Source organism: Monodon monoceros, unplaced genomic scaffold (assembly GCF_005190385.1).
Source record: "Monodon monoceros isolate NGI ecotype Baffin Bay Population unplaced genomic scaffold, NGI_Narwhal_1 Super_Scaffold_13, whole genome shotgun sequence".
Taxonomy (NCBI): Eukaryota; Metazoa; Chordata; class Mammalia; order Artiodactyla; family Monodontidae; genus Monodon; species Monodon monoceros.
The window spans coordinates 38,981,064-39,008,368 of NW_021703769.1; the positions used below are offsets into that span (position 1 = coordinate 38,981,064).

The 27,305-nt window shown below is 43.6% G+C and overlaps 1 protein-coding gene across 3 annotated transcripts in view; it reads left to right on the forward strand.

The window, feature by feature from the left end:
* ISM1 (isthmin 1) overlaps positions 1–27,305 on the forward strand; it is an 87,235-nt gene that overhangs the window by 13,259 nt on the left and 46,671 nt on the right. The window contains exon 1 of one of the 3 annotated variants that reach the window (XM_029221893.1): positions 22,000–22,422. The exons of the other annotated variants lie outside the window; for them this stretch is intronic. The gene's annotated coding sequence lies outside the window, so the exon portion shown is untranslated. Of the gene's footprint in view, positions 1–21,999; positions 22,423–27,305 lie in introns of those variants that run through there. 3 annotated transcript variants of the gene reach the window in all.

Consider the following 27,305-nt stretch of genomic DNA (forward strand, 5'->3'; position numbering starts at 1 on the left):
GCTGGTTTGGTGGTGCTGAACTCTCTCAGCTTTTGCTTGTCTGTAAAACTTTTAATTTCTCCATCAAATCTGAATGAGATCCTTGCTGGGTAGAGTAATCTTGGTTGCAGGTTTTTCTCCTTCATCACGTTCAGTATGTCTTGCCATTCCCTTCTGGCTTGCAGAGTTTCTGCTGAAAGATCAGCTGTTAACCTTATGGGGATTCCCTTGTGTGTTATTTGTTGTTTTTCCCTTGCTGCTTTTAATATGCTTTCTTTGTATTTAATTTTTGACAGTTTGATTAATATGTGTCTTGGCGTATTTCTCCTTGGATTTATCCTGTATGGGACTCTCTGTGCTTCCTGGCCTTGATTAACTATTTCCTTTCCCATATTAGGGAAGTTTTCAACTATAATCTCTTCAAATATTTTCTCAGTCCCTTTCTTTTTCTCTTCTTCTTCTGGAACCCCTATAATTCGAATGTTGGTGCATTTAATGTTGTCCCAGAGGTCTCTGAGACTGTCCTCAGTTCTTTTCATTCTTTTTTCTTTATTCTGCTCTGCAGTAGTTATTTCCACTATTTTATCTTCCAGGTCACTTATCTGTTCTTCTGCCTCAGTTATTCTGCTATTGATCCCATCTAGAGTATTTTTAATTTCATTTATTGTGGTGTTCATCATTGCTTGTTTCATCTTTATTTCTTCTAGGTCCTTGTTAACTGTTTCTTGCATTTTGTCCTTTCTACTTCCAAGATTTTGGATCATCTTTACTATCATTATTCTGAATTCTTTTTCAGGTAGACTGCCTATTTCCTCTTCATTTGTTAGGTCTGGTGCATTTTTATCTTGCTCCTTCATCTGCTGTGTTTTTTTCTGTCTTCTCATTTTGCTTATCTTACTGTGTTTGGGGTCTCCTTTTTGCAGGCTTCAGGTTCGTAGTTCCCGTTGTTTTTGGTGTCTGTCTCCAGTGGCTAAGGTTGGTTCAGTGGGTTGTGTAGGCTTCCTGGTGGAGGGGACTAGTGCCTGTGTTGTGGTGGATGAGGTTGGATCTTGTCTCTCTAGTGGGTAGGTCCACATCTGGTGGTGTGTTTTGGGGTGTCTGTGGACTTATTATGATTTTAGGCAGCCTCTCTGCTAATGGGTGGGGTTGTGTTCCTGTTTTGCTAGTTGTTTGGCATAGGCTGTCCAGCACTGTAGCTTGCTGGTCGTTGAGTGAAGCTGGGTGCTGGTGTTAGATGGAGGTCTCTGGGAGATTTTCGCCATTTGATATTATGTGGAGCTGGGAGGTCTCTTGTTCACCAGTGTCCTGAAGTTGGCTCTCCTACCTCAGAGGCAGAGCCCTGACTCCTGGCTGGAGCACCAAGAGCCTTTCATCCACACGGCTCAGAATAAAAGGGAGAAAAAGTAGAGAGAATTAGTAGAAGTAGGAAGAAAGAAAGGAGGGAAGGAAGGAAGAAAGAAAGAAAGAAAGAAAGAAGAAAAGAAGGAAAGAAGGCAAGAAGGAAAGAAAGGAGGGAGGGAGGGAGGAAGGAAGGAAGGAAGGAGGGAAGGAAGGAAAAAAGACAGAAAGAAAGAAGATACAGTAAAATAAAATAAAGTATAATAAAGTTATTGAATTAAAAAATAATTATTTAGGAAAAAAAAAAAGGGACGGATAGAACCTTAGGACAAATGTTGGAAGCAAAGCTATACAGACAAAATCTTACACAGAAGCATACGCATACACCTTCACAAAAAGAGGTAAAGGGGAAAAAATAATAAATCTTGCTCTCGAAGTCCACCTCCTCAATTTGGGATGATTCGTTGTCTATTCATGTATTCCACAGATGCAGGGTACATCAAGTTGATTGTGGAGCTTTAATCCGCTGCTTCTGAGGCTGCTGGGAGAGATTTCCCTTTCTCTTCTTTGTTCTCACAGCTCACAGGGGCTCAGCTTTGGATTTGGCCCTACCTCTGCGTGTAGGTCGCTGGAGGGCGTCTGTTTTTTGCTCAGACAGGACGGGGTTAAAGGAGCCGCTGATTTGGGGGCTCTGGCGCACTCAGGCCGGGGGGAGGGAGGGGTACGGTGTGCGGGGCGAGCCTGTGGCGGCAGAGGCCGGCGTGACGTTGCACCAGCCTGAGGCCCGACGTGCGTTCTCCCTGGATCCCGGGAACCTGGCAGTGGCGGGCTGCACAGGCTCCCCAGAAGAGGGGCGTGGATAGTGACCTGTGCTCACACACAGGCCCCTTGGTGGCAGCAGCAGCAGCCTTAGCGTCTCCCGCCCGTCTCTGGGGTTCGCGCTTTTAGCCGCGGCTCGCGCCCGTCTCTGGGGTTCGCGCTTTTAGCCGCGGCTCGCGCCCATCTCTGGAGTTCCTTTAAGCAGCGCTCTTAAACCCCTCTCCTCGCGCACCAGGAAACAAAGAGGGAAGAAAAAGTCTCTTGCCTCTTCGGCAGGTGCAGACTTTTCCCCGGACTCCCTCCCGCCTAGCCGTGGTGCACTAACCCCCTCAGGCTGTGTTTAAGCCGCCAACCCCAGTCCTCTCCCTGGCTCCGACTGAAGCCCGAGGCTCAGCTCGCAGCCCCGCCCGCCCCGGCAGGTGAGCAGACAAGCCTCTTGGGCTGGTGAGTGCTGGTCAGCACCGATCCTCTGTGCGGGAATCTCCCCGCTTTGCCCTCCGCACCCCTGTTGCTGTGCTCTCCTCCACGGCCCCGAAGCTCCCCCCTCCGCCTCCCGCAGTCTCCGCCCGCGAAGGGGCTTCCTAGTGTGTGGAAACCTTTCCTCCTTCACAGCTCCCTCCCACTGGTGCAGGTGCCATCCCTATTCTTTTGTCTCTGTTTTTTCTTTTTTTTCTTTTGCCCTACCCAGGTACGTGGGGAGTTTCTTGCCTTTTGGGAGGTCTGAGGTTTTCTGCCAGCATTCAGTAGGTGTTCTGTAGGAGTTGTTCCACGTGTAGATGTATTTCTGGTGTATCTGTGGGGAGGAAGATGATCTCCGCGTCTTACTCTTCCGCCATCTTCCCAGCACCCCCAACATTCTTTTTCTTAGAAATTTTTATAAAATGTTTTCTTTCAAACAGACTTTAGAATTATTTTGTTTAAAAATTCATTGAGCTTTTAATAGGAATTGCTATATATATTAGGGGGGTAAGTTTAGAAGAATTGAGAATTTTATAATATTTAATCCTCTTATTAAGGACATGGTTAAGGTATCTATTTCTTGAATAAAGTTTTAGATTTTCTTCATCTTTTCACATTTCTTTTGACAAGCTCTTTTCTAGGTTTGATTGCTATTGTGAATTTTCTGTTTTATTTTCTGTTATATTCTCCAATTTGTTAGTTCCAGAATCCAGGAAAGCTATACTTAGCAGTATATGCTTACATTTTTCTTGGTGTGTACATGAGAACTAACAGTATCCATTTCAGTAGTGATATCATTATAGTTCCATGGCATTAATTGAAAACCCTTCTTTTTCCACTTTTGCACTTTAAATAATAAGAATTATCTGTTTCTTATAAGATTGTTAGAATTCACTCATTTTAGCTGTCTTGGGCTTGGTACCTCTTTGGTTGAGACCTCTGATTAATGTTCCATGTTATTCCATGGTCAGTAGCCTATTCAGATACTATAACTTTTCTCTAGTCATTTTTGATAATTTATATCTTCTCAGAAAATCATACATTCTACTGGAGTTTTACTTTATCAGTATAAAGTTTGTATGTAATACAAGCATATTTTAAAGCTATTTCATGACTGCATATTGTTTATGATGTACAGTCTTAAATCTCTTTATAATACCTGTCAGATCAAGATGGTTAATTATATTATGAAAACCCTTCAAATCTTGATTTATTTATTGTTTACTTAATCTGCTGATTCCTCAAAAAACTTAATTGCATTCTGACACTACCATTGTGGGTTTGTTTGTTTCTCCTTATTATCCCCTTAATTTTCACTTTACTTGTTTAGAATCCATGGTGTTAGGACATAAAATGTCTTTTTTTGATGGTTATATTTTTATCAAGGTGAAATTCCTTTATATATATCTTTTTATTGACATTTGTCTTGAACACATTTTTTTGTTTGATAGTAATTTTGCATCTCCTGTTTATTTTTTTTCTCTTGTCATTAATTATGTATCTTTTTCCAACCTTTATTTTCAACTTTTCTCTGCCTTTTTTGTTTGAATATCTCTCTTATTAATAACCAATAGCCAAATTTTCTTTTGCCATGTAATAGGTCAATGAATATAACCCATTTATATTTATTGATTACTAATAGATTTGAAGGTGTATTTTCAATTTTATTTGGTGTTTTCAAATTTCCAATTTTCTTCATTTTGCCTCCCACCTTCCAGTTTATTATCTCGTACTTTGGCAAGAGAGTTAGCCTATGTCTAAACTTCCTCATCTGTAAAATAGGTATACAAAGACTATTTCCCAGTGTTGTTGTAAGGGTTAAAACACTGAATGCATGTAAGTGCTCTGTTAGAACTTGGCACTTAAACATTTAATAAGTATTTAAATATTATTTACTTTGCTCATAACCCCTCAAGTTTGGAAATTGTTCTATTTCTCTAACTCTTAACATTTTAACAAACAGATTTGAACTTACACTTTTCTATCAATGCTGAGAGCCAGTCAGTATTTATAATGTAAACCTCCCCAAAACAAAATTCCAACATGCTTTTTCTTTCTCTTATCTCTATCTCTCAAATTTTAATCACATTATCTGAACATTTAGTGCTAGATCATTCCTTCTTCTTTGTTTCTTTTTTTCTTCCTTTTTTCTTTCATTCTTTTTCATTATATCTATCTTAGGAACAATTTCTTAGCAGTAGTATATTCTCCCAATAATTATTTAGACTTAACTATAAGATTTATTTATTTATTTATCTGCTGCTGCTTCTGGAATCTCATATTCTCATCTTTTATTTTGCTAGAATACATTCTCAGTAAGTTCTCTCAGAAAGGTTTTATCAAAGGATAAGCTCTCTGAGATCCTAAATTTTTAAGCACACCTTTATTTACTTCTCACATTTAAATGCTAATTTGGCAGTTGGCTATGTTCTATCTTGTTTCCCCTTAGAATTTTGAAGATATACTGCATTTTTTTTTACACCGTCTCATGTTTCAGTGAAAAGTCTGATGATATTTCTTTGCAGGTGATTTTTTTTTTAAGTGGAAGACTTTAGGATTTTTCTCTTTATTCACAATGTTCAGAAATTTTATCTGTTTGTGTTTAGATTTAAGGCTTTAGTTGTTAGTCCTGTTCAGCACTTGGTGGACCCTTTCAATCTGAATCCTCAAGGTTGTCTTCAGCTTAAGAATATTTCTTCAGTAATTTCTTTGCTTATTTCCAATATCCTTGTCCTCTCCTTCTGGAACTCCTGTTAGACTTTGAAACTAATATTGGGATTTCAAGATCTATCAGTCTTCCATGTCTCAATTTTTTTCTCTTGTAGTTTTATCTCTTTGCATTTTTCTAATGTGTTTTATGTCTTACCTTAATCTTCCAGCTTTTGCCACCCTAGTGCTAGCTTTTTCACTCTTTATCAGTTTCCTGTCCTCATCCTTTTCACCCAGCTTCTATAGCTTCTTCTCTTTTCTTCCCTTCTTTTCTCTTCCTTCACCCCTCCCCCTCCTCTCCTCCTCTTCTTTTTTCTCTCTTTACATTTTTTAAAGTTTTTTCATTATGAATAATTTACATACAATAAAATGAATGCATCTTAAAGATTCAGTTCCAGTTTTTCACAATTATATATACCTACGTAGCACCATCAAAATTAGAATATAGAACATCTCTATCATCCCAGAAAGTCTTCCAGTGCACCTTTGTATGCAATTTACTCCTCCCACAGGCAACCAGTCTCTGACTCCTATCACCATGGATTAGTTTGCCTCTTCTAAATCTTCATGTAGATGGAATCATACTGTGTGCATTTGTGTGTGTGTGTATGTGTGTGTGTCTGGGCTTCTTTTTCTTAATGTAGTATTTTTGACATTCATTCACATTGCTGTGTACATCAGCAGATTTCTCTTCTTTATTGTTGAGTGGTATTCCATTGTATGAGTATGCCACAATTTATTTATCCATTTCCCCATTGATGGACATTTGGGTTGTTTCTAATGGTTTGGATATTATAAATAAGATCATGTTAACTTTCTTGTACAAGCCTTTCTGTGGACATAGGTTTTTATTTCTTGTGAGTAAATACCTGCTAGTGAAACTGACACAGGCTCAGTTCTTTATATTATTATGGGAATTCCTCTAAAGAAACTCATGTTTTTGGTGATCTTTCTCTCACTTTCTCAGCTCTGTAATGTTTCACTTTCAATTGGTTACCGTTGGTTTCATATCTACCAGAAATCATTCCTTCTTCTGTAGATGTTCCCCTCTCAGCTTTCCACTTCTGTTGGGGATTTATTTTCATATTTCATCTCCTTTTTCAGCAGAATTTGGAGAAAGAAAAGAAGTAAACAAAAATGCTTAGTCTGCCACCTTGAACAGAAACACTATAATTTTATTCCTTCCTTTTATTTTCCTGTATACAAACCAGAAGAAATTTCTATTATTTGTGCAGCTGCTTCATTCATTCTTTTCCAGCCATGTTCTAAAAGGCATTGATTTTTGAGGCCTGGGGACACCCTCAGAAGTCATGAGAACTGTCCATTCAGTAAAGAAGAATCTATTGTGGTTTTAAACCCTCCAAAGGAAAGAATCCCACTTGTATTGATTTGGCCAAAAAGTTCATTCGGGATTTCGGAAAAACCCGAGCAAACTTTTTGGCCAAGCCAGTACCTGTACAAGTACTTTTTAACAACCTTCAATGACAGAACGTTTCTTTCTCTGATGTGTCCTTTAAATCTTTTATGATACATCTTAATTTCATGTTTGCTTTTTTTCTTCCCACTATTCATTCACTTTTCAAGAAACATCTCATGCAGGACTTGAAGATTATTATTTAATAGTTCCTCTGTCTTCTCCAGATTTAATTATCTCAGTTTTTAAATTTGTCTTCACTGATCTTATTTTACAACGCTTTAATGGTTTCTGTGGTCCTCTTATTTCTCTCTCATCTGAGAACATCTTTCTTCTGCAATCCTTGGCTCAAGATTTTATGATTTATAAAGAAAAGGATGGTGATGAAGCCCCTTTCTTCAGTGACAGCTAAGGGTGTCCCTCTGTCTATACGCATCACCCAAGAGACAGAAGATTATTTAGGGAGTGGGAATGGGGTTGTCCATTTAATTCCTGGGATTGTATGCAACGATGTTAAAGAAATAGCAAGGGAGTGTGTTACTGAAAAAGTCTCATTCTGCATTTTACTTAAACTTTGTCTGTACTCCTCTTCCATAAGAACTTCATAAGAAGCCCTGAACATAAAAGATATAAAGCCTAATTTCTTTCTTTCTGTGGTGTATCAGTGCAAAGGTTGGATGGGACACAATGCTAATAAAATGAAGTCAACATGCTAGTGCCCAGTGTTCCCCTTGGGATTAAGCACTCACAGCCCACTCTAGTCACAGACTTGATAACATAAACTTATGGCTCTTTACCTTCCCTACCCTCTTTCCCTTTCTCCTACCAGAGCTTCCTGGGGGCATCTCCCAAGTATACCACTTCCTCTTTGTCCCAGGGTTTGATTCTGGGAGAACCCAAACGAAAAAAAGCACTACTCAAACATTTGCCGTGGGAACATGGCCATTTCTCTAGGTAGTGATGACGTAGGAAAGGTACAGGGTGGAGTTTCCATGAGGCACCTGCTGCTTCTTGTCACTGTTAACAAAGCTGAAGTCTGTTAGCCTCAGAAATGGATGTGCTGCAGCAGCAACAGAATCAGGTTATGCCATCTTCTCCCAGAGCAGCTGGGAAGAGAGGAATTCCAAAATTGTAGGAATGGGAAAGTTCAGGCCTAGGGAAAGCCTACGAATTGCTGGTGTTTAGAGAGATGACTGTTGTTTTTCTCCTGAGAGCCTCGTCCGTCCCGTGCTTGTTTGCTCTTTTAAGTGGGAGGATGAGCAACGATGGGAAGTCATCAGTGGTGTGTGGGACTGTCTTCTAACGCCTAAAAAAGGCAGAGGCTAGGGTGCTTTGATAAATGTAGCTTTGCATCAACTCCCCAGGCACAGACCAGCATGTGTCACTGGAAAGTTGTTTCTGTAAACTGAGTAGAAGTAAAAACAGTAGGTTAACTACCCCTTCTTCCTGTTGACCTGACCCATGCACATTTTAGTAAAACAAGTCATCTCACAGAGAGCATTGTCTATGGCTGACATACCTCCATTAGAGAGCAACACCCCTGGGCCCCCTGAAAGGAACAGTGCTGCAGGGCCAATGGAATAGGAGAATTCCAGCTTCGAGTATGGGGCTCTGGGCTGCGAGACTCACAGTTTGGGACACCCCGATCCCCAGATGTGCACCAGAATTGACCTGGAAAAAGGAAGGTCAACTGTGAATTCAAGAGGCTACTTCCTACTGGATACCTCATCTCTATTTTTAAAAATAACAAGGTGTGGCTAGAATCTATATGAAGGATACAGGGAGGCTAGAAATGATGTCATAGGCCACCCAGATGTTACCTTACTCCCACCAGCATCCAGAGAGAGTATTCGTGCCAAAGCCAATGAAACAAATAAAACACATGCCTTGGCTCCCAGCCACCTCTTAGAGATAGCGATGGGGAGACAATGAGGGGGAAAATGTGTTATTATTTTTTAAAATACAGCTTTACTGAGGTGTAATTGATATACAATGAACTGTGCATATTTAAAGTGAATAGTCTGAGGAGTTGACACCTGTGAAACCATCACCACCATCAAGATGATGAATAAATCTACCATCTCCAAAAGCTTCCTTGTGCTCCTTGGGGATTTCTCCTTCATTTCCCATAAATCTCTACCACTGATCTGCCTTCTGTTTTTGCATTTCCTAGAGTTTTATATAAGTAGACTCATACAGAATGTACAGTGCAGTGAGCTCCTTTGCTCACCATAATGGCTTTGGGATTCATCCATGTTGTTCGGTGCGTAAGAGTTTGATCCTTTTATTGCCAGTTATTGTTCCATTGTATGCACATACAATATACTTTTCCATTCACCCAATGAGGCACATTTAGGTTGTTTCCAACTTGGGTCTATTAAAATAAAGATGCTACCAACGTTCGGGTATAAGTCCATGCATGAATATATGCTTTCATTTCTTTTGTGTGAATACTTAGGAGGAGAATGGCTGTTTGTATGTTTACCTTATTAAAAATTGTGGCAATCTTTTAAAGGTACTCACATAGCATGTTTAGGATCTACGACAACCAAAGACATTGTTAGAAAACTTCAGAGAATTTGGAAGTTGAGTGTCAGGATGATATCTTCCTACAGCTAATACATAGGTGTATAATCGATAATATATTATGAAACGCTGAAGGAAGCGGGGAGAAGATACTGTTTCCTTGGAAAGAATTCTCCTATCTTTTCAGGATTCTCCAAGTACAAAAGTCTCATGGGGCTCAATTCTCCAGGTGATCGTGGTGCTGGTGGTGGTGATGGTGATGGTGGAAAGAAACGTAGTTGCTGGACTATGTTTGGAACCAGCTGGAAAAGTCTCCCAGCAGAAGACTCAGCTTCCTCCGTAAGCTGCTGTCTGATGTCCCAAGCCCTGCCTGACTGGAAATTAAGAAAACCAGAAATAGGTTTTGTATCTCTCCTGCCTAGAGACACAATTACATTGTGACCTGGAAATCTGGTATTGGTTATGAACCCAAAATTAATTGGAAGCCAGGTTTATTGCTGGGAACCTTCAGATTCCAGGAGGGGCAAAAATTACAAAGGGGAGATCTCATTAGGTGTTCCTAATCCTTAGCCCATGAAACAGGCTGCAGAAATGTTAACATGAGCTGACCCCCGACCACACTAGATATGAGAAGAGTGATGATTATTAGAAACCCACAGAGGATTCTCACCGGAGGGCAAAAACTGTCCTTCCCTTACACTTAAGGTGGCTCATCCACTGCCCCGAGTTCACCAGTCGTGACCCACAGGTACAGATGAGAAGCTCGGGGTGACTTCTCCACACTTGCACCCACGGTGTGGTCCATAGAGTAGCAGCGGCAGCATCTCCTGGGAACTTGTCAGAAAATAAGAATCTCAGGCCCCACCCAGAATGACTGAATCAGGATCTGCAATTTAATCAGGGTCCCAGAGGAAACATATACACAGGTTAAGAAGCACTGGTTGAGATGCATGCTTTTCTTGCAAGTTACAAGTCCCAGAAAGCACTCAGTACAGATCAGGTATTATTTAGCTATTATCCAATTATGCTTCACAACAAACTATCCCAAAACTCAGTGGCCTGTGACAAGAAACACATATTCTCATGCTTGTGGGTCTATGGGTGGCTGGGGTTCAGTAGATCTAGGCGGGCTGGGTTCCAGGCTGAGGTTTGGGTCTGGGTTTCTTCCGTGCATCTCCCAGATTACTGCAACCAGCAGGCTACCTGTCCTGCATTTCTCTCACGGTGATGAAAAATCACAGAAAGGCAGAGGCAAGCCCGATGGACAAGCACACCCCAGCCTTTGCTTGGGTCACACCTATTAGCATCCCATCAGCCAAAACGAGTCACAAGGCCCAATAAAGTGGCCAAAGGCATGGGCTTTGGATTTGTTTCAACTCAACATCTGCTTCTTATGTGTGTGCCCTTAGGCAAAAGTCTCACACCTCTCTGGGCCTCTGTGTCCTATTCAGAAAAATGAGATAATGAAAGTTATATCCCTGGGAGTTTATAATGTTGTAAGGACCATCCTTGGTGCATAGGAATGGTTTAACTCACGGATGCTGGTATTACAGAGCAGTAAAACCTTGGACAAGTCACTTCAACTCTTTGCATTTCATTTCCCTTATCTGAAAATAGACATCCTAAAAAAATAAAATTAAAAGAGACATCCTAATGGGATAATTCTACTGATTTTTGAACTTCACCTTCAAACCTGGTGATAATGATGGTGATGGTGATACAAAAGCTAACGTTGAGCCAAGCACTGCTGTAAGAACTTTAAATGTATTTGCACCTTTAATTCTCATTATAGCCCAATGAAGATTCTCTTCATTTTGCAGCTGAAGAAACTGAGGCAGAGCAATGTCAGGAAATCAAGGTTTAATGTCTGATTGTTCTGAGCACCTCCTATGCGGGGAAACATATCACAGAAGGGATGCAGTCCAGGCTGGCTCCATGTGCTGACACACATTGTGCCTCATGCCAATCAGCGATGCTTCTAAAAAGGTTATTCCTGGCTTCTTCTCTCATGTGGGAGAAGGAAAGGAAAGAGCAGGGACAGCTAAGGAGAAGAGACTGGGAAAGAGCTGGCCTCCTGGTTAAACAGCCCCTCTTCCCACCCCACCCACCATGTGGCCACGTCCAAGTCCACGTCCCGGGAAGCGGATGCCGGATGGACATGTGAACATCTCCAGTGGGAGCCAACCATTGCCCAAGGCTGTGTTGTGGAGCTGCTTAGCCTGACTCTGGGCTGCAGTCGAGCTGAGGGGAAGGGTGGGGCCCAAAGGACCCTGCCTCTGAGAAATCAGACCCAGAAAAGCCATGGGTTGCTCTGTCAGCACTGGATTCCACCAAAGGTTGTTTCTGAGTCAAGATACACACGTCGGGCTTCCCTGGTGGCGCAGTGGTTGAGAGTCTGCCTGCTGATGCAGGGGACGCGGGTTCATGCCCCGGTCTGGGAAGATCCCACATGCCGCAGAGCGGCTGGGCCCGTGAGTCATGGCCGCTGAGCCTGTGCGTCCGGAGCCTGTGCTCCGGCAATGGGAGAGGCCACAACAGTGAGAGGCCCACGTACCGCAAAAACAAACAAAACAAACAAACAAAACAGATACACACGTCCCTCTCCTTCCATCTTCCTTCTGAATGGTTTCTCTTGTGCAGTGTTACTGCTTAAAAATCGTGTGTTCCATGGTAGGGATGGAACCGTGGCCGCAAATATGTTATTCATCACCCACTGAGCTTTAACAATCGAAGCCTGCAACCACTTTCCCTGACGAAGGGGCACCCTTTCCTACCTTCCTTTCCCAGACATAACAAGAGAAACAGGACATGCCTGGGGACAGGAGTTTCACAAGCTCTCTGAGCTGTATATTCTGCTTCCTAATTATGGTTGCTGGCCAGGAGAATCTCTTCCTTGTGACTAATCAGATTTTCCCTTTCCTCAGTGTGTCACAAAGTCTATTTCCTCAAGGTCTTCCGAGGAACAAGTGGTCAGGGTTTTTTAAATGTTTCCCATAGTTGAGAGGAGTATCATATTTCCTTTTTTGGTTATGGCATTACATTGCTAATATCTGATCAGCTTGTGGGTGACTCTGGTTCTAGATCTTTCTCTGTCATTCTTCCCAAGTCTCTGACTGCCCTGTACCCCCAGTGAATTTTATCCTTTCTTTTGCTTTGGTTCTGACAGAACTTGTCTCATACTTTGGATATGTTCTATAACACCCTCTCTCTTCTTCCTTTGCTCCCTAAATGTTGAGTTGGGACCAGTCTCATTTCAACGATCTTAATAGCTTATTAATTTTGTGATTGTCACAGGGGTTTGAGCACTGACTGGGTAGGTCGGTAAAATAGAAAAAATAACTTTTAATACCATATGACTGATAGAAATGTGAAATCACTATATTATCCCACCAGAATGGCAAATTGAAAACAAAAACAAAAACTGAAGACACCAGATGTTGGCAAGAATGTGGAGCACCCACAGTGAATATAAACTGATATGAACACTTTAGAAAATTGTTTTCCAGAGTAACTACTAAGACAGAATATATACATACCCTCTGACCCAGCAGTCCAATCCTGGGTATATACCCAATACAAATGTATTCATCTGTGGACTTAAAAACTGGAAAAAGAATGCTCATAACAGTGCTAGTTAAAATAGCCCCAGACTAGAAACATCCAAAATGCCAATCAACAGTAGAATGGATAGTAAGGCAGTAAGTGTAAACACTGGGAAAGAGCAAACAACTGCACACAACATGTACAACTTCACAAATGTAGCGTCGAGTGGAAGAAGCCAGCCACAAAAGAGGACATGCAGGATCATTCTGTTTATGTTGAATAACCAGGAAAAGCTAATCTACGCTATTGGAAGAGAGGACGCCGGCTTCCTTGCCAAGGAAGTAACTAGAAGGGAGTACACGGGGGCCATCTGGGTGCTGGTAATGTTCTGTTTCTTGATCTGAGTGTTGGTTACACGGGTGTGTTCAGTTTGTGAAATCTCATTGAGCTCTATGGTTATATACGTGCATTTTTCCGTATGTATATCATACTTCAATTAAAAATACAGCAAAGAATGCAGCAGGCAGGGTAGATAGTAGAGAAGAGATGGCCATTTTTCACTGAGAAAGGCACCTGGTAGCCTGGAGTTCACTCCCTGTGCTCCCTCATGTGTGCTACCCCGCAGACTGGTCTCCAAATTTTAATGAGTGTGGACTAGTTTCGGTGTTAGGGGGCATCCTCCTCTGCCTCCGTAGCCCAGGGCTATTGTTATGACATCAAAGACCAACTGCTGGCCAAGATACAGTCCGTAGGAAAAGAGTGACCAGCAAATTTACTGCTTGACTTCACTCCCTTTAAATGGAACTGGCCCCACGGTCCTCTTTCAAAGCTCAGTTGTGAACATATATCTTCTTTATAGGACACCGTGTACAATAAAGCGAGGCAGTAACTTAAATTTTTTTTTAAAAGAATACCTTTGAGAGCACTGCAAGATGGGCATTCCATCACTGTGGTTACATATGCCCAAACACTCCCCAAAGTCTAACCATTGGTCTGAGAGCCTTCTATTCAATATGGTGACTTTTTTGACTAATTGAGTTATATTTTTATGCTCCAACCCTTTCCCTAGGGTCTGCAAGGTCTTGGGAAAGTCATTCAAGAGAGGGGATCTGCCTCAAATCAAATCAGAGGGCCACCTCACCCAACTTGGGCAAAATGGCAAAGTTCATATACCGTTACTCATTAACTTATTTGAAGTTATCCTTCATGGAGTAAACATTTTTTAAGGACTGAGGCCAGACTAAGCTCCTGGATCAGTTCTATGCAGTCCCCCAATATCTACACGGACAGCATTTCTTTATATCACCCTGGTGCGGAAATCTCAGGGAGTTGTTAGCATTTACACATACTAGAACTGGGCGAGGAAGGAATGGAGCTGTTTGTACGACTCTCAGAAAATGAAGCACCTTATTCCCTAAGAGGGAAATATAGAGGGAAAATAGCTCCAAGCATACAAGTAAAATGACTTATAATTTAAAGGATGTCTTTGGCTTGACTTGGAGTCTTTCTCCAGGTGGTGGAGACTGAGGCACCTGCAATCAACATTACCAGCCCAAGAGGAATCATCCAGAACGGACCTTCCAATATACGATCACTTATTACAGCAGCAAATCCGTCCTCGGAGGTTACAGCATTTTAAAGAGTGGCCAAGTCAACCTGGCTCGGAGCTTCCCCTTCTGTTTAATCCATTACTCTTGAAAAGTTCAGCACGCCACACTTTGCTGGAAAAAGGCTAATGACTGGGCAGAACCTTTGCTTTCTGCTCCCCTGGCTGGCACGTTCCAGAAGACACACCAACCGTATGAATGGCTGCAATCTTCCTGCTGAGATTTTGATGGAGGCCAAATACTCAATTCCAAAGACACCTAGGAAATGAGATCAGTCTCACCTTTAAATAAGAATGAGCATCAACTGGAAGACATTGGAAGTATTTGGAGAGGCCGTGGAATCCCAAGAAAGTGACTGCGATATTGAACTTCAGGTGGGAGTGATGGGAGCCAGGCTCCCTGGAAGGCACCTGCGCAGGCAGCTTTCCTGTTCCAGGTTCTCCCCGCTGGCCTCGCCACCCTGAAGCGCCATCCAGTGTGGTCCCCAGGCCCCACAGGGCTTCTGTCACTGCGTATTCTCTGCCCCGTGCTAGGGTCTGCAATAACCCCCAAATTAACGTCAATATCCTTGGCCTTAAACTTGCTCAGAAATGGGGAAGGAGGGGAATAAGAGAAGGGAAGTGGGCCTGCTCAGACCCGGTAAACTCAATTACGGAATGATGTGGCCCCAAGTCAGGGGGGACATGTGTGCCGCGGGGCCAGGAAGAGCATGATTCACATCATCCTCATGTGAATGAAGGACGGGGATGTGAACACAGGGGAAAACAAAGAGATAGAATCACAGCTTCAAAGAGCTACCCTCTAATTAAGGAGACGCATCTTTTCCCTGGGCCTCTGAATGGTTGCTCCAAGATTGCTCAAACCACTAACTCAATTTACTTTGCTCGGAGGGCTCCCGGGTGTGTCCATTGTTCCTTTGGGTTGGGGTTCTTCGTGCCACTTAGGATGGGGTATACAAGAAGCGCCGTGGAAACCTGCCAGTGCAGTGGGGGCTGCCTGGATGCCGGGAGCTGCCAGAACACTACACAGACTCCCTTTAAAAGAAAAATTCGGCACCCACAAAACCCCACGTGTTCAGCCTGGAGTGACCTCGGGGGGCCATCTGTGGGCTCCCCCTGAAGATCCAAGGAAAGCTGGATGCTGGCAGGGAATGGCTATGGCTGTGCCCCTGGAAGTTTCTGTCTTGGTCCTACAATATGACTAGGATGCCTTTTGTGTCGACAGGATATGTGGGCACATGGCAGGTGCTCGTGTATACAAGGCTCACTACACACGGCTGCGCACATGCTCAGTGCCCTGCTCTCTGGGCTGAACGGGCTCCTCTAAGTTCAACGCCAGCCCCACAACCACGGTGAGGCGCTCTGCTTAGGAGGCAGGTTGCAGACACTCACCAAATCCTAGAATTTCACTGTTGGCAAAAACCTGGAAAACTGAGTCCTGACATCTCTTATATACGAGGAATCAAAAACCCAGAGAAATGAAAGGACTTGCCCAAGACCATAATACTCATTCCAGGGTGACTGACCCCGTTCCTCCTTCACAAAGCTGCACAACCCCATTTCTGAACATCTGTAAGAGTTTTCATGGTCTTTTTTTGCCAAAGGGAATTGCAGCAAATGTCCATCTCAGATGCCCAGACTCTGCCATGTTACAGCTGCTGTTTGATTGTTAAGGGTGTTGAAAGGAAATTAAATGAACTTGAATTGTGTCTCTTATTTCAGAGACAACCAGACGGCAGTCAAGTAAATGAAATAATGTACATATAAGTATAGGACACGACCCAACCGTATAGTAAGCATTCCACGATTCCGTTCATTCATTCAGGACTCACATACTGAGTGCCTACTGTATGCAGGTGTTGCACCAGACGCTGGAGATTAATAGAGAGCAAGCTTATGTTCCAGATGGGGAGATTGAAAAAAAATTAATTCATAAATAAAGTAATTATTATAGATTGTGATAGGTGCTTATCAGGACATAAATGGGAGCAAAGATAGAAAATGCCTGGGGGTACCTACTAAAAGAGGGTGGCCAAGGAAGAACTTGGTTGAAAAGTGACACCTAAGTCCTGAGCTGGGGAATAAGAAAGAGCCAGATCTTCAAAGAACAAGGGGGAGAGCAGGTCAGGCAGGTGGAATCACAGGTACTGAAGCCTTAAGGTGGAAGGGACTTCAGCTTGACTAATGGACAGAAAAGAGACTGAAGAACACTGTGTTAGGAACTTGCAGAAGAGTGTGGGGCCTTGTAGGCCATGGTGAAGAATCTGCCCGTTCTTTTGATATCAGCAAGAAAGGAGACATTCAAGAGATTTTGAGTGACGGCTCTGTCTGCTTTGTGGAGAAGGGAAGGAAGGATGCAGACATGTCAGTAGGCAAGAGAGGAAGGGACATGGACCAGGGTGGAGAGGGGTCGATGGCTAACAGAGGCAAGATACAGTTCTGATGCAGAGCCAGCAGGATGTGATGATGAATCGGGACTTCAGAGTCCCAGACAACTTCCAGTTTTATGGGGGCGGGGGCGTACATGTCAGTGGATCTATATGGGACATATGGCATTTGAGATATTTGTGGATGTCTAGGTGAAGATGATGAGCAGCGAAGTGGTCAAACGGACCAGGAATTGAGACTGGGACGTCATGACCAAAGTGGTAGGAGGAAAACCAAGGGTTGTGTCACAGAAACCAAGGGAGGAGACTGCCTTCAGTAAAGAACCCTCCCTTTGAATGCTGTTGTCAGAGCAAAGAAGCTGAGGATAGAGAGGTGTCCGTGGGCAGCATGGCCATGGCTGGTGTCCTTGATGAGAGCGGTTTCAGAGGCATTATGGGACGAGATGTCAGCCTCTCCTGGGTAAAGGAGCACATGGGAAGTGAGGAAGTAAAAATAGAATCTAAGGGAAAGTCTTAGGAAAGTTTTGCTATGAAGGGGAAACATATGGACATGGGACTGAAGGAGGGGGTTTTGGTTCATTTGTTTTAAGATCAGAGATACCAGGGCATCATTGATGCTGATGAAACTGAGCCAGTAGAAAGGGAGAAATTAATGATGCCATATAGAGAGAGGAGGACTGGGGAGTAAATTCCTCGAGAAGGCAAGATCGTGAGTGTGGGAATTGGCCTTTGATAGAAGCAGGGATGATCATTCCATGTAACAGCTGAGATGAGGGAGAAGGCGAGCATGCCGCTGGGAGTGCAGACCTAGTGGCGGGAATGTGAGCATTACCATTCAATGGGTGACTCCTGTTCCTTCAATGAATATGCAGTGAGGAAGAGTAGGAAATTTGGAGACAGAAGATATTAAGCCGTCATCTTGGATACTGGAGAAGGGGAGGTTCTGAGGAAAGGGCAGTGGGCTTTGCAACAGTCCTGAGTGCTCACCTGAGGTCTGAGAACATGAATCCAAAATGGACCGAGGTTTTCAAGTTGGGCTATTTTATTTTTCCCATCACCCATCTACTTGCCCACTAACCTAGAGAAGTTGAATAATTGGGTTCAACCAGAACTGAAGTTTTGCTGGTGAATAGATCAGAGGGAGAGAAGGGGACAAGGAGAGTTGAGGGCAGTTGCAAAAGAATGGTTACAATGAAAGAACATGTGTTGTATAAGCACAAGTAAGAGAAAGCTGAAGGATGGTGAGAAAATGGTAGTGGAATGAGGATCTCATTGAGTTTGAAAACTAGGGAAATGAGCTGATAGAGCCTCTGATGTCTTCTTAACCATATCAGCTCAGAAGGAACACACATCACTTCTGCCCGCATCAATCATACTTGAGGCAAAGTTGCTGGGAAATTCATTCCCTGGGGGTTGGGGCAGGGGGCTGCCTCTACTTTGGAGCAGGAGTGCCTATGTTTGGTGGACAATTGGCCCTCTCTGCCATATTGCTCACGGTGGCTCGTGCTTTCAGGACTCTGTATGTATACTTCTGGGTACCATACCTGGGCCTGGACTGTCATCTGTTTGCCTTCTTCCTGCCTCACCTCTCGGTTCTCTCATCACATGACCAATAACTGACCATTACCTGCCATGCAACCCATCACTTCTCAGAAAACAAAGCCTGAGTCAAGAGAAAACCTAGTCCTTCCCCAGTGCCAAAACCCAGGGAAGAAATTAAGCACGCCCAGAATTTGAAGCCATATTCATCACCTGTAAGCATCTATTTGCACTGTGAATATTTATCCAGATACTAATCAGTGAAACACAGTTTGGGTAGGACTTGTTATAACCTATCTGATAGGGAGTACAAGACTTAGAAATTCACGGTATTTCTGCAGTTAGAGTAGCAGGTGCAGTTTCCCTGAATTAGTCAGGTGTTTGAAGGAAAGATGGACTTATTTCCTCAATTATCCAGATAATAGGTTTGCTTTAGTGGAATGGACAGAAGCCTCAGAGCTCAAGGTGTTTGCAGAAGGGAATGTTTATCTGTTACCACAGCTGCAGTGGAGGCAGTGCTCATCCCACACAGGTCAGGAAGAGAGATACACCCTTAGCCAGTTTTAAAAGGTAACACTTATGAACAAGCGCAAACAGGGTGCTTTTCTCTTTTCCTTCACTCACGGACAGGGGAGGTAAACTCAGGCAGAGAGAAAATTGGCCTCAGTCTTGGACTAAATGCAAAGATCTGCTCACCCTTTCAAAGGCTGAAAAGTCTACGTAGCAGGAGATGATTCAGAACAGCTCACCTCTGAATGGTTTGCAAGTGACAGTCCCTCAGCACTGAGAGGACCACCAATCTCACTGAGGTGTCAAGCTCAAGTACGGAGGCTCTGTTTTCCACTACCATGCAAAACCAGCCTTAGCTGATAAAAAGAGTGTGGTTAATTATTTGGACGTTACATATCTTTAAGTTCTACAAACTATGTGGCAAGAGAGTTCTTCAATTTCTTTTACTCACAGAAAAAAATGGGTGAAAAGAATTTAACTACAACTAATTATGCTTCATATAAAAAACATAATAGAAAGGTTAGCATGGAGGTTTATCTCACAGGCACAATATTTTCTAAATACGTCTATAATTCAAACATAAATGAAGAGATAATGAGATTTCTTAAAAACCCCTTGGCCAAGTTTTTTTTAACTATCATTCAAGTATTTTGGTGCCACTCATGCATTTCTGGAATGAGTCATTTTATATTGAAAGGATGTGTCCCCCTTTCCCAGGCCCCCCAAAACAAATACCAGTGTAAAATCAAAAGAGTGTAAGATGTGTACACAGGAAAGGTGTGCTTCACCTACGTGTCAGCTTCAGAAGCATCTGCCTTGCCTGGTGTGTATGGCATTAATTTCCTGACGCTTTTCTATTGAATGCCCCTCTGAGTCGCTTGAAATTGAAAATCAAGTCATGTTTCTTAAATCAGCCCTAGGAAACAGTGAAAGAAAGGGGTGGTGGAGAGGTTTCTTTTTATGAAAAGTTTCTAAAATCAACAAAGTCTAGAAGAAAGAGTATGTACAACTTCGGCCCATGAGTCTGGGATTCTAATCTCAGAGAGCATCTGTTTCTCAACATCCAGGTCAGTTAAGTATCTTCCTCCCTGTATTGGTTGTCTCTTGTTCCAATATTTAGCAGCTTAAAAAACAGACACTTAGAATTTCTGTGGATTGGGGCACAGCTTAGCTGGTCACCCCTGGTCCAGGGCCTCTCCCAGGCTGAAATAGTGTATCAGATAGGGCTGCAGTCATATCCAGGTGTGGCTGGTGGAAGACTGGCTTCTGAGCTCACTCGCTGGGTGAGGACTCCGTTTTCTTCATTTTCTTGAGGGCTGTTAGCCAGAGGGTACCCTCAGCTCCTTGCCATGTGGGCCTCTCCATGGGGCAGCCCAACTATGGCAGCTGGCTTCATCAGAGCCAGAGAGTACTAGCAAGATGAAATCCATGGATTTCTGCTGCCTAATCTCAGTGACCCCCAATCACTTTTGCCTCATTCTGTTTATTAGAAGCAAGTCACTTGCTCCATCCCACACTCAAAGGGAGTGAACTGCACAAAGGTGTGAATTCCAGGAGATGGAATCACACTCCCCTCCAAACAGACATCGGTCCCTACCCATTTCTGTTGTCCCGATAGTGACAATTCCCCTGCGCTCTCTGGCGTGGCGACCTGTGTCTTTACTTTCTCAGATCTCCTTTTCAATTCCAGTGTCTCTCTTCTCATACTCATCAAAATATAATAAATACTCAGCTTCATCTTCTTAAAAGTTGTTGCCCTCCCTGCTTAAGAAGTCCAGTGGTTCCTCCCACCCCATTTCTTGCCTGAAAACATGTATTGAGGAGCTGTGTATCTGGAATTAATCAACTTTTCTTGCCCTTTGCTTTATACGCTGTATTTGCAGCCAAATTAGACTCTTACTAGACTTTGTGCCCTCCCCATGCTCTGTTGCCTCTCTGCTCAAGCTACAACTAACTTCTCCCTCTTTCCAGCTGCAAAAATTCTGGACAAGCCACAGAAACTTTCCTGTGAACTGTCGACGTAGAAATGGCTCATTTCTGAACACTTACAGCATTGCACATCCATTAAGCGAGGGTTACATTCCTCCTTATATACGGTTATCTATCTAATCTATATCTATACAATGCAATCATAGATATATGTGTATATATAGTTGTATATATACATATGTATATATGTATATACATATGTATATATACATATATATGTGTATATATAAAAGATACAAAGCATCCCTACTCCCCACTCTGCCTGCCAAAATGGAGTAAGGGAACAGGATGGTAACTTACTTCTCTTTCATACCCCACGGCATATACTGTAGCCCCTGGCATATAGCACCTGTTTGGTAAAATCAGATATGTCACTTAGTGTTGTGCTTTCCAAAATGCCTTCCCCACATTTGGGGAGTGGATATTGTTATTTTCATTTTATACATGAAGAAACTGAGACCTGGAAGGTTTACCTATTTGCTAACAGCAGACAGCGACAGAGCCCTGATTAAATTCCTGAGTTCCAAGGTATCGCCCAATCTCCCGGTGGCCTGGCCTATAAGCAGGAAGTGACTGGTTTGGGCTTCTCTGTTCATATTTGTTTTCTTCTTCTAAATGTAAAACCACCTAACTTGACCTGATTTTTTAATGGAACAATTCAGTCACTCACCAACCCCTACACTGTAATGAATATGCTACTCTTTGATTTTTTTCACCACTCCAGGGCAACGGATGGAGTAGAACAGAGATTTTTTTTTCAATAAATAAATAAAAGACCATCAGGGCAGGAGGAGGGCCTGGATCTGCAATTCTTGTTCTTCTGTGAATTAACCATTTCAACTTACCCAAAAAAGCAATGTCAGGAAACATCATGTTTTAAAATGTCACTTTGTATGTCTCTTGCTGTCCCCTGATTCACTTCTGACCATGAGATGAAGTAAGGTGTCATGCAGCTCGTAGCTTGCACAGGTCAGGAATGTTCTAGTGACTTAGGATCTCTTTGCCAGATGCCTTGGCAGGAACCACAGGCATTTTTGTCAGGAACGTGGTGTGTGTGTGTGTGTCTGTCTGTTGGTGTGTGTGTGTCTGTATGTGTCTGTTGTGTGTGTGTGTGTGTGTGTGTGTGTGTGTGTGCGTGTGCATGCATGTTCACAGAAGGAAGAATAATTTAAAAGGGGGACTAAGGCATGAGGGATAATTATTTCTTTTTTTTTTTTTTTTTGCGGTACACGGGCCTCTCACTGTTGTGGCCTCTCCCGTTGCGGAGCACAGGCTCCGGATGCGCAGGCTCAGCGGCCATGGCTCACAGGCCCAGCTGCTCCGCGGCATGTGGGATCCTCCCGGACCGGGGCACGAACCCGTGTCCCCTGCATCGGCAGGCGGACTCTCAACCACTGCACCACCAGGGAAGCCCAGGGATAATTATTTCTTAAACCCCACTGTCCAGACTCTGCGGGCAACATTCTGAATTCAAAATGACTTTCAGTCAAGTCATCTTTGCACCTGGGAACTGTGAAAAGGATTGAAAGCTTCTAGAGGAAATGAAACTTGACCACGACAGGAAGTGACTTACAGCCCCAGAGGCTCAGATGTATTGACATAAGGTAGTGAAGTAGGAAAGAATTATGGTTGTCAAAAAGAAGTCGCTCTTGGCCTTTCTTTTATTGCAGTATGATGTGTGTGTCCTAGAATAAAACCCTGTAACCACAGTGCAAAATTGACATTCATGCAGCAGGCGTGGTTTGAATCCCTTGCTTTTGTGCATCTGACACTGAGGAAAGTCGAAATTTCCTCTACGACTTTTTCATCCTGTGTCAGTATTGTGGTTTCCAAACACTGTGTGAATCTGATTTTCCAAGTTGCAGGTGGGCAATGTGTTGCTTATGGCAGTGGCTGAAAGAATTATCTAGAGTCGCTGGGTTACTCGGAGACTGAGGCTGTGGCTGCCCAGTCCATATTAGAATCTTTTTTTGTACATGAATCGTCAGAAACGTTTATTCTCTAACATTTCTTCACTCCATTCTCCTTCAAGAACATTTCTTATTGCTCCACTTGAATTAGGGGCCTGATGTCCAGTAGCAGGTGATTATCCAAAAAGCTGAGCGTGAACTGTGTAGCTGGTATATGAACTGACTCAGAGTGGCCATGGCCAATTGGCAAATTAGATATAATTTTGACAAGTGGGTGGATCATTCATCTTAGCAGTGAGACATCTACATGCCATAGGAAGCTATTTTTATGTTACCTTTTGCCTGACATACTGCTGAGGTCTGTTTCAGGAGGATCTCAGGTTTAGCGAAAGTATGCTCCATCATTTCCTGGCGGGTGACTTCATGATACACGACACCATTGAACTTCACCTCTTGAGCCAGGTCCCGTAACCCTAATAATTTCTACCACTGTTCTTCTCATGCTCCCTGGGTGAAGTGCACTGATTCTGTTTCCCCTTTCAGCCTCTTCACCCAATCCCAGTGCTAGAGGAAAAACTTCTGATATCTTAAAGGGATGTCACATGATGACTTTTGATGCCACCCCTTAGATCCCACAAGATGTTTTCCTGTTCTGCATTACCAGCTGTTTGGAAGGAAAAGAAAAAAAAAACTGTAGAATAAATATATTTTCATCTACAAAGCATAGCACTGGCTTTGAATTTGACGTGAAGATGCAAATGGAAGGCAGGTTAAAAGTATATGATGTAAGGGAGAGGGTTGATAAACATGAAAATGGTAGCAAACCTTGTTATTTCTTAATCTGCTTGTATAGGAGAGAAAGCTATTTATATTTGGGTGAGATTGGCTTAACACCATGGGCCAAACTCTGGTCCCAAGTACGTGTGGCAAGCCCATGAGCCCTGGAAAAAAGCTGGCTTTGCCTTTATCCAAATATTAGTCATTTCTGGGTGGACGTTTTTAGGATGATCTTTTTGGAAAAGATGAATAAAATAAGGATGCAAAGACCTGGAAGAAAAGCCAAGTCTCACAGGGAACAGGGCTCCTAAGGCTCTTCCCCTCTCCCCACCACTGAGAGGGATGGGAACAGGCCTGAGTGGGAGCCAGCGGTGAACCAGCCCATTTCACAGATGGACCAGGATTTGGGAGTGGGTGCAGCCAGTTGAGGCGCAGCACCTCCTGCTTCCCCATCCCTGGTTCTGTCCCCTAGACTGCTGCCACCAGACCAGACGTGAAGCAAGAGTGGGCCTGCTTGAACCCCTCCATGCCCCAAGTGGATGGACACGGAGGGACCACACAGAGTCCATTCTTCCCCAGCAAAGCAGTGATGTGTTCCAGGCAAAAACCCAATCTGGGATGTTTTGGCCCAAAGGAAACATTTACAACCAAATCATACACCTCAGAAAACAAATGAGCTTTCATTTTGGAAGGAAATCCGGCCAGGCTCTTTATTATTTGCACCACAATCATAAAGTTGGTTTTAATCTCTATAGTGGAATGCTGCTGAGTTAGCCAACTGGCAGCTCTGGTGGCTTGAGTGCAGACCACTTCACCCTTAAGAAGGCGCGATGGGAAGCAGGGGGACCTCCTTCTCCTAAAACATTTTTCTCAAGATCCATATTTGTTTTGTTTTGTTTTATTTTGTTTTCTGGCATGGTCATTGCAACTTCAAAGCAGACTCCTCTTTTCTTTCTCTTTTCCTTTATTCTCATTTTTGAAAACTCCTGGGGACTTCCAGAAAAAAAAAAAAAGACTTATTGTAACATTTCCTTTCTAAATTGATGAAAATCCAGGAGTAGGTCCAAGAAAGTCTATAATGGATTTCCATTGGTCACTTGAAGGACATCAAAGCTCAGAGAGAACGGAAGGCAAAGGCTTAAGAAGCAAGTTCCCTTTTTCAAACTTAACAAAGAAATCGTGTGATTTAAGCCTGCTGGGAGTCTGCTCCCAGGATTCATACCATGAAATGACCTTGTCAATATAGCAACCAGGGGACTTAGAGCTTCTGGGATGGCCTGGGTTTCAAATATTTTATACCATGATCAAATCAGGTGCAGGGTAATATGTCCTGATTTGGGGTTTGGATTAAGGAAGTTTCTCTACCAGCGTGTGAGGATGTGGCTAGTCCTTTCAGTTAGGAAACTCCCTGGGAAGAGATCCGAGAGGATTGAGCTTACAGAGAATTTTGTCCTTGCACCGAAGATGTTAGGATGCAGTCTTTGCGGCACGTGTCATTTCACAGAGCTGAGGAGGAGCTGCCGTGGGCCAGGCTTCCACGCCCACCATTCAGGCCAATCGTGTCAACACAGTTAAAACTCCTATGTTGTCCCCAAACTTTGCTGCACATTGGAATCCCCTAGGGATCTTTTAAAAGTGCTAGTACCTGGATCCTACCCAGACACCTTGATTTAAATGGCGTGGGGTGTGACCTGGACATCAGGAGGTGAGCAAAGTTTAAGAACTGCCGCTGGAGACTGTAAACCCCATGAGGGCAAGGACTGTCCCTGTCTCCCCTCTGTTGTATTCCCAGCACTTGGAACAGAGCAATTGGCTCTCAGTAATTATATGTTGCATGAATAAGTGAGTAAGTGAATAAGGTTTCTGATGCTTATCTGCCCACACACCATCAAAATAAATCCCAGCTAATTAGATGATTTCAGCACATAAATATTTGACATGGTTGAGGGTGGAGTGTGGCTGCAGTTCAAGGTCTTCCTTGCCTCCATCTATTTCACCCTCTGCTTCCTCCTACTTATAGCATCCTGAGAATGATTGTATAGCCTCTTCATGGACCACTTTTAATTTTTGCGATCTCATAACTTAGGACCATTGATGGCTTTGTGTTTTTCATAGGTCAGGAATTTATACCTGAGCTACCCTGCTCCTTGAATTTCCCTGTCTCTCCCTGTAATCCTTTAACTCTCCAGGGATGGATCCATGCAGGTCTTTGGCAACCACACCATGGGGGCATCCTTCACCCAGCAGCTGGACGTTCAGCACTTGTTCTCTTGTTCTGATGCTCAGGGTTTCCACGTCCCCCTCCCACAGACACTGAATGCTGGCACTGGATAAGTCGGCTTTTACTGTAACAATGTTTATGGAGACTGTCAGTTCTTAACCTTAAAACTGAACCATGCTGTTTGTATTTTTCCAAGTGATGGAGAGTGTGAAGGACTAATGAGAATGGAGCGTGAAGAGATCAAACGTGTGCCGGGGAATCTTTCTTCAAGACCTGGATCGAGCGAAATTCTGCTTGGGGGCGGGGGCGAGGATTCCGAGGACAGGAATCTTCTATTCCTGGGGCTTCAGGCCTGAGATCATGATCCGGCAGAGAGAGAGCAAGGTGTGAGGGAGGGAGGGAACCTTTCTCTTTGGAAAAGCTAGAAACTATTTCCTTTGGTCAGAGAGGGAACAGATCCACTTGTAACAAACTGTCTCCTGACCTTCTGGAGGCTGCTTTCAAAATCAGGATTTTGAAAGAAGCCATTCATAAGTTCATGAAATGGGCCAAGGTAGAGAACTTTCTGCCGACAGCGTGCCTTTTCTGTAGGCCCTGGGGAGGGTGTTTGGAGCTTTTAGTGACTGAATACCCAGGGCTCTGGTTAAAAATGGGTTTGGCTCTATCTAAAAACCAGTGCTTCTATGTGCAGACGTGGAGAGTGAATAGGAAAGATTTGGAGTTCAAGCAGACACATGGCGTTGTCAATGAACGAGGGATAAATTTGCTAGCGGAGAGCAAAGCTCTGGTCGCTACATGAGCCTTTCCAGTTGGGGCCTGTGTGACTTGTTTGAAGAGACCATTTTGTAGGGGTGGATTCCTGGCAGGAGTGGACACTGCCTACAGGGACTTCAGACCCCCAGGGTGAAGGCGTCCATCAGGCTTCTGTTTGCCGGAAGATCACCCTGAAGAACCAGGAACAGGTGTGCAAGTTGGTGACTGAACGCTGTCCCTTCAAGAAGGAACCTTTGGCTTAGACGGTGACTGAGGTGGATGTGTTGGGGACAGATAGAATTTGCTTCTTCAACTTCACACGAGTCTTTGCTTAAGTCTCCCAGAAAACTGCAAGTTAGGGGTTGGATGGTCTCTGATTGATCCTTGCCAATGGGTTTGCAGGTGGAAGGGCTTGATGGGCACCATGGAGCTCTCAGGTGAAAAAGCAGCCATCTGCAAACCATGGGAACAGGCACCTTGGCATCGGGACACCTGGAGAAACTCTTTGTCCGACTCTCTATCTCCCACCATCTCTCTTCCACATATCTCAAAAACTGATGGATAATTTCTCTCTCTTAGGCTTGCCTGAGGGCCCCCTTCCAGGCCTTGTTTAATCCTCTGCCAGCCCCCTGAGCTAGAAAAGTTTATCCAGTTGCCAATCAGGACACAAGCCTGTCCTTCCCCACGGACCCATGCAGCTTGTTCGGAGACAGACACACAGTGAGGGAGAAATCAGCCAGAAACCCTCTGGTGCCCCATGGGGGGCACTTGCTACCCAAACGAGCATGATGAGACAGGAAGGCACGGATGCCGGGGAAAGTGGGAA